Source organism: Ovis canadensis, chromosome 2, assembly GCF_042477335.2.
Source record: "Ovis canadensis isolate MfBH-ARS-UI-01 breed Bighorn chromosome 2, ARS-UI_OviCan_v2, whole genome shotgun sequence".
NCBI classification, from domain to species: Eukaryota; Metazoa; Chordata; class Mammalia; order Artiodactyla; family Bovidae; genus Ovis; species Ovis canadensis.
The window spans coordinates 129,700,126-129,718,318 of NC_091246.1; positions in this window are offsets into that span (position 1 = coordinate 129,700,126).

The following is an 18,193-nucleotide window of genomic DNA, read 5'->3' on the forward strand; positions in this document are numbered from 1 at the left end:
AGTACTCTTGCCTGGAAAACCCCATGGACGGAGGAGCCTGGTGGGCTGTAGTCCATGGGGTCACTAAGAGTCAGACACGACTGAGTGACTTCACTTTACTTTTCACTTTCATGCACTGGAGAAGGAAATGGCAACCCACTCCAGTATTCTTGCCTGGAGAATTTCAGGGACGAGGGAACCTGGTGGGCTGCCGTCTATGGGGTTACACAGAGTTGGACACAACTGAAGTGACTTAGCAGCAGTAGTATAGCACCAATAAAATATAGTAAATCTTTACTCAGTTAACAGAACATAAAAATGAAACACCCGATAATTAGAAATAAATTTGCAATAGTTATGTAACAGTTCAACACAGAAAATTTCAAACTCTGTTGAACAAATTAGCAATAAAAATTTATTTTAAATGTTCATAAATTTTATGAGGGGGAGATTATGATGAATAGAAAAATAGATTTAAAGAATAAAGCAGATTGTCCAGTAACAGACCAACGTATTCAGTCTTCTGATTTTATCACAAAAACCTCACTTCAGTAGTATGAGAAAAAGGACTGCTAAAAAAAAAAAAAGACTACATTGCTTGGATAACCTTTTTGGAAGAAGGCTAATTATTCCCCTTTTTAATTTACTCTGTATACAAAAACTCTATTCCAAGTATGTCATAAAATTAATTGTGAATACAAAACCATATAGTGCCTAGAATAAAAGTTACGAAAATTCCATAATGATTTTAATAGGCAAAGTTTTTTTAACCATAGGACACAAAGAGCACAAATCAGAAATAAACATATAATAAACTTGAATTCAACTGAAATTAATAATTTCTGTCTGTTAAAATGTGTTGTGAAGGGAGGTAAGATGCTTGACATGGTTTCAGAGAAAATATCTTCTATGCATACATCCTGGGAGGGATTGGGGGCAGGAGGAGAAGGGGACGACAGAGGATGAGATGGCTGAATGGCATCACTGACTCAATGGACATGAGTCTGAGTGAACTCCAGGAGTTAGTGATGGACAGGGAGGCCTGGCGTGCTGCAATTCATGGGGTCACAAAGAGTCGGACACGATTGAGCGACTGAACTGAACTGAACTGATACATCCAACAAAGACACGTTAATGATTTGTATTAATATAAGAATCTTCTTGCTGTGCTTTCCATAGACAAGTGGACAGATTGTAAGAAAAAAATCATTCCTCCAACTATATTTTTAGATCTTTTTCTCTTAGAAAATTTAAAGTCATCACGAAATGTCGGGAGCCGCGTTAGGCATTAGTTTTGTGATTCTGACTTGTTCTTTCCTTTCTTCAGTTAAGTTGGCTGGAAAGAATGTTAAAGTGCTTTTTGTTCTTGAGAGAAGCATGAGAAAGCACAAAGCCTTCTACAGCTGAGCCCAGAAAATAATCTATAAACTAACCATTGACATTTGTTCAAGGATTTTTAAAAAGAATGTCTCAGGATGAGCACGTAGGCTGTAGGCCGCAACTTGAGGCCATGGGAAGGATTGTTATCTCGGACCCGTTTGTGAGGGAAATGTTTATGGCAAAGGAAGTTTGCTGAGTTTAGGGTTTAGGAATAATTAAGAATAGTTAGAAACCTTTTTAGGGGATAGTGAGCTCAGGGAGGCCTGGTGTGCTGCGATTCACATGGTCACAAAGAGTCGGACACAACTGAGTGACTGAACTGAACTGAATTGAACTGAGCTTAGGATACTAGGAGCAAGCAGGGTTTAGAAAGATAAGAAATAAACTGAGGAATGTGGTATGCAGCCTAGACATAAACATGAGTTACAATGTAATCACAAGTTAACACCATTCTGAGAGAATCGCTGAAGCAGGAACTCTGTTTGAAGGGCAACAATGAGACAATAAATCTGGGTGAAGGGGAACTGAAAATGTCAAACCTCTGACCTAATGCTTTTGTCAAGGTATAAAAGAAGACCTGATGCTTAAAATAAACATGGTAGCCCCCCACCTTGAGACAGAGACTACATCATTCCCCACTGATAACGCTCATCTCTTCAGACTGATTCCTGGCTGCTGGAGCTGGACTCCGGCAATGAAAAAAAAACTAAAATTAACAATGTAAACTATCACTAGCATTCTGAAATTGAATAGTATGTAGTTAATATTCTTGCAGATGGTGATTGCAGCCATGGAATTAAAAGACGCTTACTCCTTGGAAGAAAAGTTATGACCAACTTAGATGGCATATTCAAAAGCAGAGACATTACTTTGCCAACTAAGGTCCATCTAGTCAAGGCTATGATTTTTCCTGCGGTCATGTATGGATGTGAGAGTTGGACTGTGAAGAAAGCTGAGCACTGAAGAATTGATGCTTTTGAACTGTGGTGTTCGAGAAGACTCTTGAGAGTCCCTTGGACTGCAAGGAGATCCATCCAGTCCATCTGAAGGAGATCAGCCTTGGGATTTCTTTGGAAGGAATGATGCTAACATTGAAACTCCAGTACTTTGGCCACCTCATGCGAAGAGTTGACTCATTGGAAAAGACCCTGATGCTGGGAGGGATTAGGGGCAGGAGGAGAAGGGGACGACAGAGGATGAGATGGCTGGATAGCATCACCAACTCGATGGACGTGAGTCTGAGTGAACTCTGGGAGTTGGTGATGGACAGGGAGGCCTGGCGTGCTGCAATTCATGGGGTTGCAAAGAGTCGGACACGACTGAGCTACTGAACTGAACTGAACTGAATATTCTTGCATAGTGTTCATACCTCATGTACAGATAGGAGAAATTTGTTCACCTATCACTAAACACACTGAGTTGTTACTGCTAATGTTCACATTAACTTTCTCTCTCTCTCTCTCTTTATATATATATATTGCATAAAGTCTTTCAGTAGGGAGGAAGCTTTTCCTAAAGCTATGTGGCCTTCCCAAAACTGTGTATTATTGTGAATGTCATTACATATGTTAGATTGTAATATTTGTGTGTTATTATATGACTGCATTTTCTACAAGTTTCCTTGAACATTTTAAATACATTTATTAATACTAATTTTATCTGACTAAAGGTCTATTTTTATGCGAGGAGGATTGTGAAACACTGGATTTTAAAAATGAGAATAGTTTTTTTTTTTCTCTTTTTCCCAACTATATTGAGTAATACCTGACAAATATAATCATGTAAGTTTAAAGTGCAACATGTGATAAGTGATATGCATATGCATTGTAAAATGATTACCAAGATCAAAAGGGTAATTAACACATCCATCACCTCATGTAGTTAAATTTTTGTGTTTTTATTTTTCTGTGTAGTGAGAACAAAAATTTACTCTCAGTAGCTTTCAAGTATTATAATTAACTCTAGTCATCATGCTGCACATTAGATCTTCAGAACTTTTTCATCTTGTAACTGAAAGTTTGCACTCTGATCTACCTGTTTTCATTTCCTCTCTCCCGCGTCCTCAGCCCTTGGTACCCATCATTGTATTCTTTATGTGAAGGTGATATCAATTTTAAAGATAAAACATATAAGTGATATGATATAGTATTTTTCTTTAAATTTTCCTTGTCTGATTTATTCCGCTTAGCATAACACAGTTGCATTCAGGTTGTCACAAATTGCATGATATTCTTTCTGTTTCAATTTCTGAAAATACATGTGTGTGTCTATTGTGTATACATGCATGCATGCTAAGTTGCTTCTATTGTCTCTGACTCTTTGTGGCCCTGTGGACCATAGTCTTCCAGACCCCTCTGTCCATGGAACTCACCAGATAAGGATATTGGAGTGGGATGCAATGGCACCCCACTCCAGTACTCTTGCCTGGGAAATCCCATGGGTGGAGGAGCCTGGTGGGCTGCAGTCAATGGGGTCATGAAGAGTCGGACACGACTGAGCGACTTCACTTTCACTTTTCACTTTCATGCATTGGAGAAGGAAATGGCAACCAACTCCAGTGTTCTTGCCTGGAGAATCCCAGGGACAGGGGAGCCTGGAGGGCTGCCATGTATGGGGTCGCACAGAGTTGGACACGACTGAAGCGACTTAGCAGCAGCAGCAGCAGCCATGTCCTCCTACAGGGATCTTCCTGGCCCAGGGATCAAAACCAGGTCTCTTGAGTCTCTTGTATTGGCAAGTGGGTTCTTTAACACTAGTGCCACCTGAGAAGCCTGTATCTATATATATATATATATATATATATATATATATATATATATATATATATATATATATATATATAAATTTCTTTTTCTTTAGTCTTTCATCCCTCAAAAGATCTTTATGTTGCTTCCATATCTTGAATAATGCTGCAGTGAATATGACAATGCAGATACTTCTTTGAGAAAAATTTTAGGTGTAATAGAAAATTTACTTATAATTAGTAGAAATTGGTTTGTCCCTTAATTGACTCAGGAAACTTTATCTAAAGAAAATAGAAAACAGAATTACTTGTCAGTTTCCAAAATTTGCCACTGTCCACATGCAAGTACTAACCAAGAAGACAAACTGGTGAGTCTTAGAACTTTAGCATATTTGTATGCTTAACATGGAATATATCTGATTTACTCAAATCTGTATTTTGAAATTATGACTTTCTTGAAAACTAATATGCCTTTACTTTAACACATGTTTATGGGTCTTAAACTTAAATTAAAATTTCAAATTTATATTAAAGTAATGTGATTAAGGTATCTAATTAAAATCATAATTCCCCAGACAATGAGATAAATATAAAAAATAAATTTAGTAGTGAAAGTGAAAGTCACTCAGCCGTGTCTGATAATTTGTGACCCCATGGACTATAGCCTGATAGGCTCCTTTGTTCATGGAATTCTCCAGCAGACCTCCCGACAGGGTTCAAACACAGATCTCCTACATTCCAGGCAGATTCTTTACCATCTGAGCCACCATCTTGTCATATTCCTGACACTGGAGGAAAACATTTCAGTTTTTCACTTTTAAGAATGATGTTATCATCTCTTCCTTTAGGTATAATGTTAAATTGTTTACGTGAGATCTTTGTTTTCTTCTTAATGTGTTGCTATGAACTCCCCTCTTAGAACTGATTTTTCTTTACACCATAACTTTTGGTATGTTGCAGTTTTACTTAAGTTTGTTTCAAGACAGTTTTCATTTCTCTTTGTATATCTTTCTTGCCCTACTGGTTTTTCAGGAGGGTGCTGTTTAATTTTTCACATATTTGTGAATCTTCCACTCTTCTGTGTATGCTTGAAAAAAAAAAATGTGTATTCTGCTGTTGAGTGGATGATTCTGTAAATAGCTGTTAGATGAATTTGGTGTAAAGTATAGTTCAAATCCATTATTTCCTTATTGATTTTGTGTCTGAATGATCTATTCATTGTTGAATGTGGGATATTGAAGTGCCCTACTATTGCATTGCTAAGTATTTCTGACTTCAGATATGTTGATCAATCATTTAATACATTTAGAAGCTTCAAGGTATTCATATATAATTATTATATCCTCTTAATGAATCAATCTTGATGAAAGTGAAAGAGGAGAGTGAAAAAAGTTGGCTTAAAGCTCAACATTCAGAAAACTAAGATCATGGCATCTGGTCCCATCATTCATGGCAAATAGATGGGGAAACAGTGGAAACAGTGTCAGACTTTATTGGGGGGGGGGGGCTCGAAAATCACTGCAGATGTTGATTGCAGCCATGAACTTAAAAGACGCTTACTCCTTGGAAGGAAAGTTATGACCAATCTAGATAGCACGTTCAAAAGCGGAGACATTACTTTGCCAACAAAGGTCTGCCTAGTCAAGGCTATGCTTTTTCCAGTAGTCATGTATGGATGTGAGAGTTGGACTGTGAAGAAAGCTGAGCACCAAAGAATTGATGCTTTAACTGTGGTGTTGGAGAAGACTCTTGAGAGTCCCTTGGACTGCAAGGAGATCCAACCAGTCCATTCTAAAGGAGAACAGTCCTGGGTGTTCTTTGGAAGGAATGATGCTAAAGCTGAAACTCCAATATTTTGGTCACCTCATGTGAAGAGCTGACTCATTGGAAAAGACTCTGATGCTGGGAGAGATTGGGGGCAGGAGGAGAAGGGGATGACAGAGGATGAGATGACTGGATGGCTTCCAGGAGTTGGTGATAGACAGGGAGGCCTAGCGTGCTGCAATTCATGGGGTCGCAAAGAGTCGGACACGACTGAGCAACTGAACTGAACTGAACTGAATGAATCAATCCCTTATTATTATATAACGACATTTTTGTCTCTTTTGATGAATTTTGAGTTAAAGTTTATTTTGTCTAAGTAGAGCTACTATTGCTTTCTTTCGGTTTTTATTTTCACTGAATATCTCTTTTTATCCCTTCATGTTTAGCCCATGTGCTGTGTGCTGTGCTTAGTCGCTCAGTCGTGTCTGACTCTTTGCAATGTCATGACTGTAGCCCACCAAGCTCCTCTGTCCTTGGGGATTCTCCAGGCAAGAATACTGGACTGGGTTGACATGCTCTCTTCCAGGGCATCTTGAGCCACCAGGAGAGCCCAAAAATACTGGAGTGGCAGTCTATCCCTTTCCAGGGAGTCTTCCTGACCCAGGAATTGAACCAGGGTCTCCTGCATTGCAGGTGTATTCTTTACTAGCTGAACTACGGGGGAAGCCTTTTTTGCCTATGGATATACTTAAAGATTATGTGAATCCTTTTTAGACAGCATATAGTCCAGTCCTTTTTTTTGTTTTATTATCCATCCAGCCACTCTGTGCCTTTTAATTAGAGCATTTAAATCATCTACTTCTTGAATAACTATTGATAAGTAAGAACATATTCTTGTCATTTAACTGTTTTGTTCTTCTTTTGTTCCATTCTTTCCCTCTTGGTGTTTTATTATATGGATTGATATTTTCATGATGGTATACGTAGATTCTTTATCTCATTATCAATTGTGTATATATTATAACTTTTTATTTATGATTACCATGAAACTTTTATAATACATCTTATATTTATGTCTAGCTTAATTGACAACAGAAAACAACTTATGTTTACCATAATTTACTTTATTCTTTTCATAAGATTTGTTTAAAACTTGTGAGCTTCTAATTGCAAATAATGCATGTTGATGATGACTCAAAAGCCCTCATTTTGTGTTTTAAATTTTACCCATTTAATTATGAGAAGTACAGGTGATATATCTTCAACAAGTTAGTTTTATGTATTGCCTTAAAGGAAGCAGAATAATAAGCTCTCAAAAATATTAGCTCTCAAGTAAGTTTGACAAGATGTGAGTACAAGTCTACCATTGCTTAGCTGTGTGGATCCTGAGAAAATTTTTACCCTTTGAGTTAGTTGCCTAACCTATAACATGGTATAATAACATCAAACTCACAAGTTGTTGAAAAATTAAATAAGTTAATAAAATTTTATGTTAGTCAATACATATTTTAACAGTTTCAAAATTGTTAGAAATATGAGTTATATATGTGTTCAAGTGTTAGTTATCATTGTGATCATTACTTCTAAAAAGATAGTTTATTAGTTAAGAAACTTGTCCTTTTGCTGGACTGTTTCTCTGCCCTTTCCTGCTAATTCTATTTATTTAATGTTTATTCCTTCTTAAAGGTCTAGTTCATATATTCCAACTTTCCAATCTCAAGCTGAAATAATTATCATTTATGTATCTCATCAACTTATATGTTCTTAGATATTTATATATGCTTCCTCCTGTAGAAACTATGAGGTTTATGCTGCATTCAGTTTTTTTTGGGCCCAGCATTTTGAACTTAGAAGTGTCTAAATTAATGTGTCTAAAAGTTTACTATAGATTTTATATTTCTTTTTGTGGTAATATTCATTTACCAAACTTTAAAGTCAAGCTTAAATCTTCTTTTTTATCTCCCTTTCTTCTTCTTCTACCCTTTAGTCACTATCATTTGTTTATTTCTCCAGATCATTTGAAACTAACAGACAACTTTTTTCTTGGAAAAAGAAACTTTACCAGGAAAAGAATTTGAACATAAGCTTAATATTTTTAGGGGAAATATGCCTTTGTAAATGTTCTATATAGACCTGTTTTACTGTATATTTATGTTGTTGTTCAGCCACTGTTGTGTTCAACTCTTGTAACCTCATGGACTGCAGCATGTCAAACTCCTCTGTCCTCCACTATCTTTATTCAAATTCATGTTCATTGAATCAGTGATACTATCGAACTATCTCATCCTCTGCTGCCCCCTTCTTCTCTCACCTTCAATCTTTACTAGCATCAGGGTCTTTTCCAGGTTAGCTATTCACATCAGTTAGCCAAAATATTGGAGCTTCAGCTTCAGCAATAGCCCTTCTAATGAATACTTAGGCTTGATTTCCTTTAGCATTGATTTGCTTGATCTCCTTGCTGTCCCAGGGACTCTGAAGAGTCTTCTCCAGTTATAGCCATAGCTGTATAGTTACAGCCCAAACTGAATTCTCAGGTTGCATGCCTTCATAAAAACTTTGAGAAATTTAATCATTGGAACATTTTATTTTTTTTTTCCTCCATGAAGGATCCTGGTAAAATGTCATTAGCATGGGACACAGAAGTCAGAAAGCTTGAGTTTAAGACATTGTCTGCTTATGTACCATGTGACTTTCTAACCTCTACCTTGTAATTCTGCTATATATAGAACTTGGCTATATCAGTGGTATAAAACAGATGGTCAATAGAAACTGAGTAACTCATGAGAGTCTCATAAGTGAAAGAGGTCAATTGAAGGAAAGCAGAATGAGACATCAGGAAAGTTTTAATTGTTGCTTTTATTATTATTTATTATAATATAATAAATGTCAATTATCATTTATTATTGACTAGAAGTGTATTAATACATATCCTATTGTTGTTTAATTGCTAAGTCATATCCAACTCTTTTGTGACACCATGGACTCTAGCCTGCCAGGCTCTTCTTTCCATGGGATTTCCCAGGCAAGAATAATGGAGTGGGTTGCCATTTTCTTCACCAGGGGATCTTCCTGACTCACGGATCAAATCCATGTCTCCCACATTGGCAGGCATATTCTTTACCACTGAGCCATCAGAGAAGCCAATGTCTTTCGTTACTTGAGTGTTACTGAGTGGAGATATCTTAGTATTCACTTACATTACAATCACAGGCCACAGGTATTAGATTCTGCAAAAATCCCCCAGCCAATTTTAGCTACATAAATTTTACTTGTATCTATCTTTGTGTTTGTGGCTAAGAATGTAAAATTTATTTTGATATAAAAGGATTACAGTGATGAAACATTTTGATAGTAACTGATACTTTCAACATTTTCAATCAGTAGAATATGCATACATTTTCTCGTAATATTTTTTCAGAAACACTGTAAGTAAACATTTGATTTATTAATTCTATATCACAGTTTCAAGATAGTATATTTAAAATCAAGTCATCTGAATATATGCTGCTGCTGCTGCTGCTGCTGCTGCTGCTAAGTCACTTCAGTCGTGTCCGACTCTGTGCGACCCCATAGAGGGCAGTCCACCAGGCTCTCCCATCCCTGGGATTCTCCAGGCAAGAACACTGGAGTGGGCTGCCATTTCCTTCTCCAGTGCATGAAAGTAAAAAGTGAAAGTAAAGTTGCTCAGTCGTGTCTGACTCTTTGTGACCCCATAGACAGCAGCCCACCAGGCTCCTCCATCCATGGGATTTTCCAGGCAAGAGTACTGGAGTGGGTTGCCATTGCCTTCTCCGATCTGAATATATAGTTAATTTTAAATAAAATTGCTTTCTATTTATTATTTTCAAACATATGTATGCTTAAACTCAGTTAAATTACATCAGTAAACACAAGACAATTATAATTATTTTCAGTGGCTAAAGATTTGGTGATTCATACTTGTAGCAATTGTGTTTTTTTCTGCTTGTATTTAAATAGTGTATCTACTCTTCACAGTTAATAAAAAGAAATGGCACATTGCATGCATGCTTAGTCTTGTCTGAACTTTTGTGACCCCATGGACTGTAGTCCACCCAATAGGCTCCTCTGTCCAAGGAATTTTCCAGGTAAGAATACTGGAGTGGGTTGCCATTTCCTCCTCCAGGGGATCATCCTGATTTAGGGATTGAACCCACGTCTCCTGCATTTCCTGGACCGCCAGATTCGTTACTGCTGGGCCACCTGGGAAGCATAAACTCCTTCAAAAAATATATGCCCAACTATAAGAGATGTGCTTTTTACATTCAGATTTCATGCGCTTTTCATTTGACATGATCCTTTGCCTTTAAAATGCAAACATACTATCACTACTGGGCTTCCCTTGTAGCTCAGCTGGTAAAGAATCTGTTTGCAATGCGGGAGACCTGGGTTTGATCCCTGAGTTGGGAAGATCCCCTGGAGAAGGGAAAGGCTACCTACTCCAGTATTCTGGCCTGGAAAATTCCATGGATTATACAGTCCACGGGGTAGCAAAGAGTCAGACACAACTGAGTAACTTTCACTTCCACTATCACTACTACTGCACATTCAAAACACAATGGCATTTGACAGTAAATACATAGCCTCATCAAACCACTTATCTCCCCATGCTTCGACAGTAATATTGAGGGAAGCTGAGTAAATCACATTTCAAAGGGTGCAGCTGCTCTCACACAGCATAACTAATGAATTGCTTTGACTGGAAGAGAGCAAGTAATGTCTTACATTTATAATATAAGACAGCTGATGGCCCAGTTCTTGATCTGAATCAGTTACCATAACTAATTACAACTTGAAAAATTATAGTCATTTCTTATGCTAATAATTAGTAAATACCTAATAGCAATTTACAGAAAATATATTGCCACAGAATTTACAGAACAGTGAAATAACATCATTTGTATTGATATACAGGCCCATGTTTTTGTTTTAGTTTGCCTTTTTCATATCTTTTTAAATCAAATTTATCAAATTTAGGGTTGTCTGTTCATTATTTTAAAATATTATTGATAATATGAGACAATAGAACAAACTAATAATGCTAACACTGTATTGGACCCTGAGAAATTAGACTTCAGATGTACTTAATACAAAAAAATGGTAATAATGTGAGTGGTGGTTTAGTTGCTAAGTTGTGTCCCACTCTCGTGACCCTATGGACCGTACCCTACCAGGCTCATCTGTCCATGGTACTCTCCAGGCAAGAATACTGGAGTGGGTTGCCATTTCCTTTACCAGGGGATCTTTCTGACTCAGGAATCAAACTCACGTCTCTTGCATTGCACGCAGATTCTTTACTGACTGAGCTATGAGGGAGGCACATAATGTGAGTAGATGATATATTAATTAGACTGTAGTTATCAACTCAAATATATGTATATCAAGTCATTACGTTGTACCTTAAATATAAACAAATTTTGAAATACATAAATAAAAAGAACACACTGATGATATATGATATAGAAATAATAAAAGCTAAAAAAAAGAAATAATAAAAGCTACAATAAAGAAAAAGTAAAGAGTCATAAAATAAGCGTTTGCTTCAATTATGTATATATTTATATAAGCTGCATAATATTTTGGTATCTTCCCAATGCTATAGGATACGATTTGTGGCTAATATCAATTAAAATAAATTCCTGCTTGACACTTGAAAATTGTTTTAAAATATGAGAATTTGACATATATTTGGTAGTAATATTGAAAATGCAAGATAAAAATATTTTCAAGTATTGCAAATAAAAATGTTAATATTTTGAAGATAAGGGATTACTCAGTGTTAAGCAAAATAGATCATAATCTTTGCTCTTCTTATACTTCTTAACAAATATTTCATGGTGAATGCATACTTTGATTTTATAATTAAAATATGCATATACAATATAGTCCTCAACTAAAATGTAAGGAAATTCAGATATAAACTTCTCTTATTCCAAGTGTGAAATAGAAGCTATATCCTTTTTACATTCTAATATATAATATAATGTAATATAATGCATTATAGTGTAATATAACTTCAGAGAATATTTGTGGAATTACAAAAACCATAGTTTTCTCATATAGTCAGCAATTTCTAAAAGATGTATCATATTGTCAAGGCTTTGGAATTTGTTTTTAATATATTTTCATAAAAATACTAAAAAGTTTTTCATGAAATCTAATATTAGGCACATTTATTGACACCCTTGTGCTTTTCAATTTATGCCATATTGAGAAGTTAACAATTTCTATTTTGTAAATAACAAAGTAAAATAAAGTTCTATTTTAGTGGATTAATATGTCCACTTATAAGAAAGCCACTTTTCTTTCATTTTCAGAGTTTGAGTGAACATTTATTCCTAGTAACACTTTGCCTCACCTAGAGATTTTTCTGTTCATATAACTTTGCATTTTCAGATACATGAAGTTGACTTTTTTGGAAAAGAATATATATTTATACAGTTTTCATTTTCATAGGCACCATTTTCACCTCTTATGCTTAAATAATGCATTTTGTATTAAAATTTAGAATTAACTTTGTATTTAATGTAAACTGTATTCTGACTCATTAGAAAAGACCCTGATTCTAGAGGAGACTGAAGGCAGGAGAAGGGAACAACAGAGGATGAGATGGTTAGATGGCATCACCAACTCAATGAACATGAGTTTGGGCAAGCTGTGGGAGTTGCTGATGGACAGGGAAGCCTAGTGTGCTGCAGTCCATGGAGTCACAAAGAGTTGGACATGTCTGAGCAATTGAACTGAACTATTTTGTAGTGGGGAAAGAAGATAACAGTCATTGAATCTTGGAAAGTAATAGGTTAAAAGCACATAGAACAGTCAAATCCCTGCAAAAGGATGTCCAGACTGATAGAACCCCAGTGGCAATTACTCAAGGAAGAGCAGGATAAGGGTGGTGATATTCATCACCAATCCTCTCACCTATTGTCAGCTGATATGTTGAAAGACTATCTTTGGGTTCTTAAGAACCTAGGTTTGAATTCAATTGCATTTACTTAATTCTGACCTTCATTCTGAACACAGTTTCATAATCATTTTGTAGTCATTGTTCTTGATGTTGAACAATTTTATATAAAGCATTAAATATACTAAGGAATTCTGAAAATATGACTAATACAATCATACAATGGTTGTCTGTTGATGATATCTAAGTGCTTGATATCAATTAAATTATTTAATCTTCTCACAAACCAATGAAGTAGATACTATCATTATCATTATTTGATAGGTAAATAAACTCAGTCACAGGATATTTAAGAAAATTGCCAAAGTTTTGCAGCAGTTATTCAATACTAGATAAAATATTTGAGCTTAGTCACTGAGGAAAATGCACAGCTTTAGGATCTGCACAGTTAAGCATTATGCTATTCTGTCACTTTTTAAAAGTCCTGTCACACTTTTAAAGGTGTTTTTGTCAGGTACAGAACGCTACCACAATGTCCATTAGTTTCACTGGTAATAATCATTAAACATTTAACTAAATACATGTTTCATTACTGCACTGATACTAAATTCCTTTGCATCTCATTGTTAAATTTTGAACAATTATAAATATACAAATATCACAATAAAAAGCAAACCTCTGCAAAGATTATATATATATATATATATAACTTTTAAGAATATTTAAAACTGTGAAACTGATTTCTGAAACCTAGTCATTTATTTTAAATTAGAAATGTATTATGTAAAATTAAAAATAAATAATCTTAGTTTATACATATTCTTATATGGTATCACATTCAATTTAATAGGAAGTTTAAGTAATTTTCCCTCTCTTCATTATTCCTCTAAAAATGTCAGACTGATATTTGCTGCAATAATAAAATCACATGAATTTAAATACAAACAATTTAGCAATGGAGTATGGTTAATTTGTTGACTTTTTCAAAATGAAATGTGAATTGATTAAAGGATATCAGGATACATCAATAAAGTTTAATATATGGTAGATATAATTTCCCTGTATGCAACACATTTTTCTAAGACAATACATGAAACAAGAGTAAATGCATTTAGCTAAAATATTACATTATTCATTATAATTACTAAAACATTTTTCTCTGATAAATGGAGAATTGCACTTTGTTGTGCAAAGTACACTGAGGACAATAAATTGGGAAGTAGACTCAATAGTGGTGTATGTAGATTAGAAAGGGGAAATGCTACATCTAGTACGACTATTTATATAGGTTATTGAACAATTTTTATACTCTTAAGGTTAAAAATATTAACCCTAAAAAAGTTTTTAAAAAATTTTAAAGTGTTGATACCCAGTTAGATGTGATTGCATATGAAATAGAATTCTCACAATATATATACTTGGTTTCACTTTAGAGATGTAGAGAACCAAGAAGAACCATCGTTCTCATCTAACAAACAGAAACAAGTTGGTCGAACTGAAAAATAGTGCTATTTTTAACCCATTAGTGAATTGACATCGTAATTCAAACAGCTAATTCAAAATGTGGAAAAAGGCAAGTGCTTGCAAGTAGAAACACTACCCAGATATATGCATGCGTGGATGCTAAGTTGCTTCATTTGTGTCCAACTCTTTGCAACTGTATGGACGGTAGCCTGCCAGGCTTCTTTGTCATGGGATTCGCCAGGCAAGAATACTGGAATGGGTTGCTATGCTCTTTTCCAGGGGATCTTCCCTACCAGGGATCTAACCCACGTCTCATGTCTCCTGAATTGGCAGGCAGGTTCTTTACCACTAGAACCACCTTGGAAGCCCACCCAGAAGTATGTTGTTGTTGTTCAGTCACTAGATCATGTTCAACTTTGCAACCCCATGAACTGCAGCAAGACAGGCTTCCCTGCCCTTCATTATCTCCATGAGTTTGCTCAAACTCATGTCCATCCAGTCAGTGATGATAACTAACCATCTCATCGTGTTACCCTCTCCTTCTCCTGCCCTCAATCTTTCCCAGCATCAAGGTCTTTTCAAATAAGTCAACTCTTCACATGAGATGACCAAAATATTGGTCACCTCAGACCTTAAGCATCAGACCTTCCAGTGAATACTCAGGTTGATTTCGTTTAGGATTGACTAGTTTGATTGCCTTGCTATCAAAAGGACTCTCAAGAGTATTCTCTAGCACCACAGTCCCAAAGCATCAATTCTTTGGGTCTCAGCCTTCGTTACGGTTCAACTGTCATATCTGTACATGGCTACTGGGAAAACCATAGCTTTGACTATAAGGACCTTTGTCAGAAAAGTAATGTCTCTGCTTTTTAATATGCTGTCTATGTTGGTCATAGCTTTTCTTCCAAGGAGCAAAAATATTTAAATTTCATGGCTGCAGTCACCATCTTCAGTGATTTTGGAGCCTCAGAAAGTAAAATCTGCCATTGTTTTCCATTTCCCTCCATCTATTCGTCATGAAGCAATGGACTGGTTGCCATGATCTTAGTTTTTTGAATGCTGAGTATTTAGCCAACTTTTTCACTCTCCTCTTTCACTTTCATCAAGAGACTCTTTAGTTCTTCTTTGCTTTCTGTCATTAAAGTGGTATCATCTGCATGTCTGAGGTTGTTGATACTTCTCTGGACAATCTTGATTCCCGCTTCTACTTCATCTAGCCCAGGATTTCACCTTATGTACTCTGCATATAAGTTGAATAAGCAGGGTGACAACATACAGACTTGAGGTACTCCTTCTCCAATTTTTAACCAGTCTGACGTTCCATTTCCAGTTCTAACTGTTGCTTCCTGATTGGCATGCAGATTTCTCAGGAGGCAGGTAAGGTATTCTGTTATTCCCATCTCTTTAAGAATTTTCCAAGTGTGTTGTGATCCACACAGTCAAAGGATTTAGCATAGATAATGAAGCAGAAGTAGATGTTTTTTCTCAAATTATCTTGCTTTCTCTATGATCCAGTGCTTGTTGGCAATTTGATCTCTAGTTCCTCTGGTTTTTCTAAATCCAATTTGTACATCAGAAATTCTTGGTTCATGTACTATTGAAGCCTAGCTTCAAGGATTTTGAGCATTGCCTCACTAGCATATGAAATGAGTGCAATCGTGTAGTAGTTTGAACATTCTTTGCTATTGCCTTTCTTTGGGATTGGAATGAAAACTGACCTTTTCCAGTCCTATGTCCATTACTAAGTTTTCTAAATTTGCTTGCATATTGACTGAAGCACTTTAACAGTATCATTATTAGGTTTTGGAATAGCTCTGGTAAAATTCTATCACTTCCACAAGCTTTGTTCATAATAATGCTTCCTAAGGCCCCCTTGACTTCACAATCTGGGATGTCTGGCTTTAGGTGAGTGACCACAGATACATACATACCTAAAATAGATGTTGTTTATAGCATAGAATTAAATGACAAGATCCAGACATTTTTACCCAATTTATGTCTGTAAGAAACACCGCAGGAAGAAGGACCCACCCCTATGGACCGTTGTTCAGGGCCTTTTATTGGGTGGTCACTCTCGGGCAGAACTCCTGGGGGTGGGTAAGCAAGGGGGCGACGGGGGTCTGCGAAGCAAAGGGAGTCAGCGGGGTAAAGGGAGTCTGCGGGGGAAAAGGAGTCTGCGGGGGTAAAGGGAGTCTGCGGAGTCTGTGAGGGTGGGGAAGGGTTTTATAGTCTGGGCCGGGGCTCCCATATAAGGAAGAAAACGCAGGCTCAGCGGTGATTGGTGTCCAAGGGCTCCGTGTCAACTCCTGATTGGACGGCGAGGGCTCCTTGTCGGCTCCTGATTGGTCAGCTTGGTTGCCGGGCCGTCTCCGGGGCTTGTCTGCAGCGCCTCTGCTGGGACATGTCCCGACATGCCTGACCTTGCCCTGACCTCTCATCCTGACCTTGCCCTGAACCTTTCATCCTGACCTCGCCCTGACCTTACATCCTGACCTCGCCCTGACCTTACATCCCGGCCTTTTTGATATAGGACAAGGGGCGCCGACTCTCTCTGGCTACTTCCTGCGGAACAGGGTCGACGAGGGGTAGGGTACGGCCGGGATGGGGTAGGGTACAGCCGGGATGACAGGGGGCATCTGCCGTTAACCTTGCCACGGAGTGCCTGTTGGAAGCCCTTGGTACTGTTGTCACTGTACCATCAGCTGGATCGTGTCGAGCCTCTGATGAAGGCCAAAAGCTTGTTTAGGATCCAGGGCCCGAAAGCCAGGAGCAGTAGGAGAATGATGATCGGTCCCACTAGGAAGGATAGCAAAGTCGTCAGTCAAGGGGAGCTCTGGGAGCTCTGGAACCAGGATTCGAACCAGCCCTGCTGGGCCTCTCTCTCGCCTTTTGCCTTCCTTCCTGGCAGTTTTCTGCCTTCGTCTCTTTTTTCCTTCGATTCTGTCTCTCTTTTCTGCTTCTCTGCCTTGCTTTCTCCTTTCTCTCCTGTCACACTCTCTAACTCCTTTCTGTCTCTCTTTCCTCTCACTCTTTCAGTTTCTGTCTTTCTCTTCCTTCCTTCCCTCACTCTCTCCGCCACTCTAGCTCTCTCTCCTACTTTCTTTTGCCTTCTCTCCTTTTTGCTCTTCAACTCTTCTCTTTCCTTTCTCTGACTTTCTTTTGCTTTCTCTTTTCTCTCTCCTCTTTCCTTCTCTGGTTCCATTTCCCCTGGTTCTTTCCTTCCCTCCTCTTCCTTCCTTTTTCTGTGTCTCCTCCTCTCTGTCCTACTCCTTCTGTCCTCTCCCTCTGTTGCTCTCCCTAAGGTGTTCCTCCCTCTCCTCTTAATAAAAGATTTGGACGGTGGTTTCTCAGTCACTCAGGAATCGGCGACAGAAGGGTTCGGGTAATGGTCAGTTTGGTCAGCCCCGTGAGGGTGGAGCGGTAGGAGTGATCAGGAGAAGGGGTCGGGGCCGGGGCCACCGCTGTCTCCGGGAGACCTGGGGGAGCTCGTTTGAGTTGGGTCAGGTGGTACCAGGGCTCGTGTCCCAGGAGTTTGGCTGCTGTAAGAGTGGTGAGGATTACCTTATGGGGTCCCGTCCAGCGAGGCTGTAGTGGGCGGGGACTCAGGGTTTTTAGCAGTACCTGATCTCCTGGTGCTAGAGGCCAGGTGGGCCCTGCGTCGTCTGTCGGTTGTGGTAGGACCCGATCTGCGTGTTCCCTCAGCAAGGATCGTAGGAGGGAGAAGAGGGGGAGGTATCCTGCGAGTGGGGGAGCCTCTCCCTCGGGGAGGTGAGTCAGGAGATAGGGCCTGCCATAGAGCAGTTCAAAAGGGGTCAAACCTCTTTTGGAGTGTGGTGTGGTGCAAATGCGAGTGAGCGCCAGAGGAAGGAGGTCGACCCAAGATAGCCTTGCCTCAGAACTGCGGCTGTCTTGGTCAGATGTGTAATGACATGGGCCGCCAA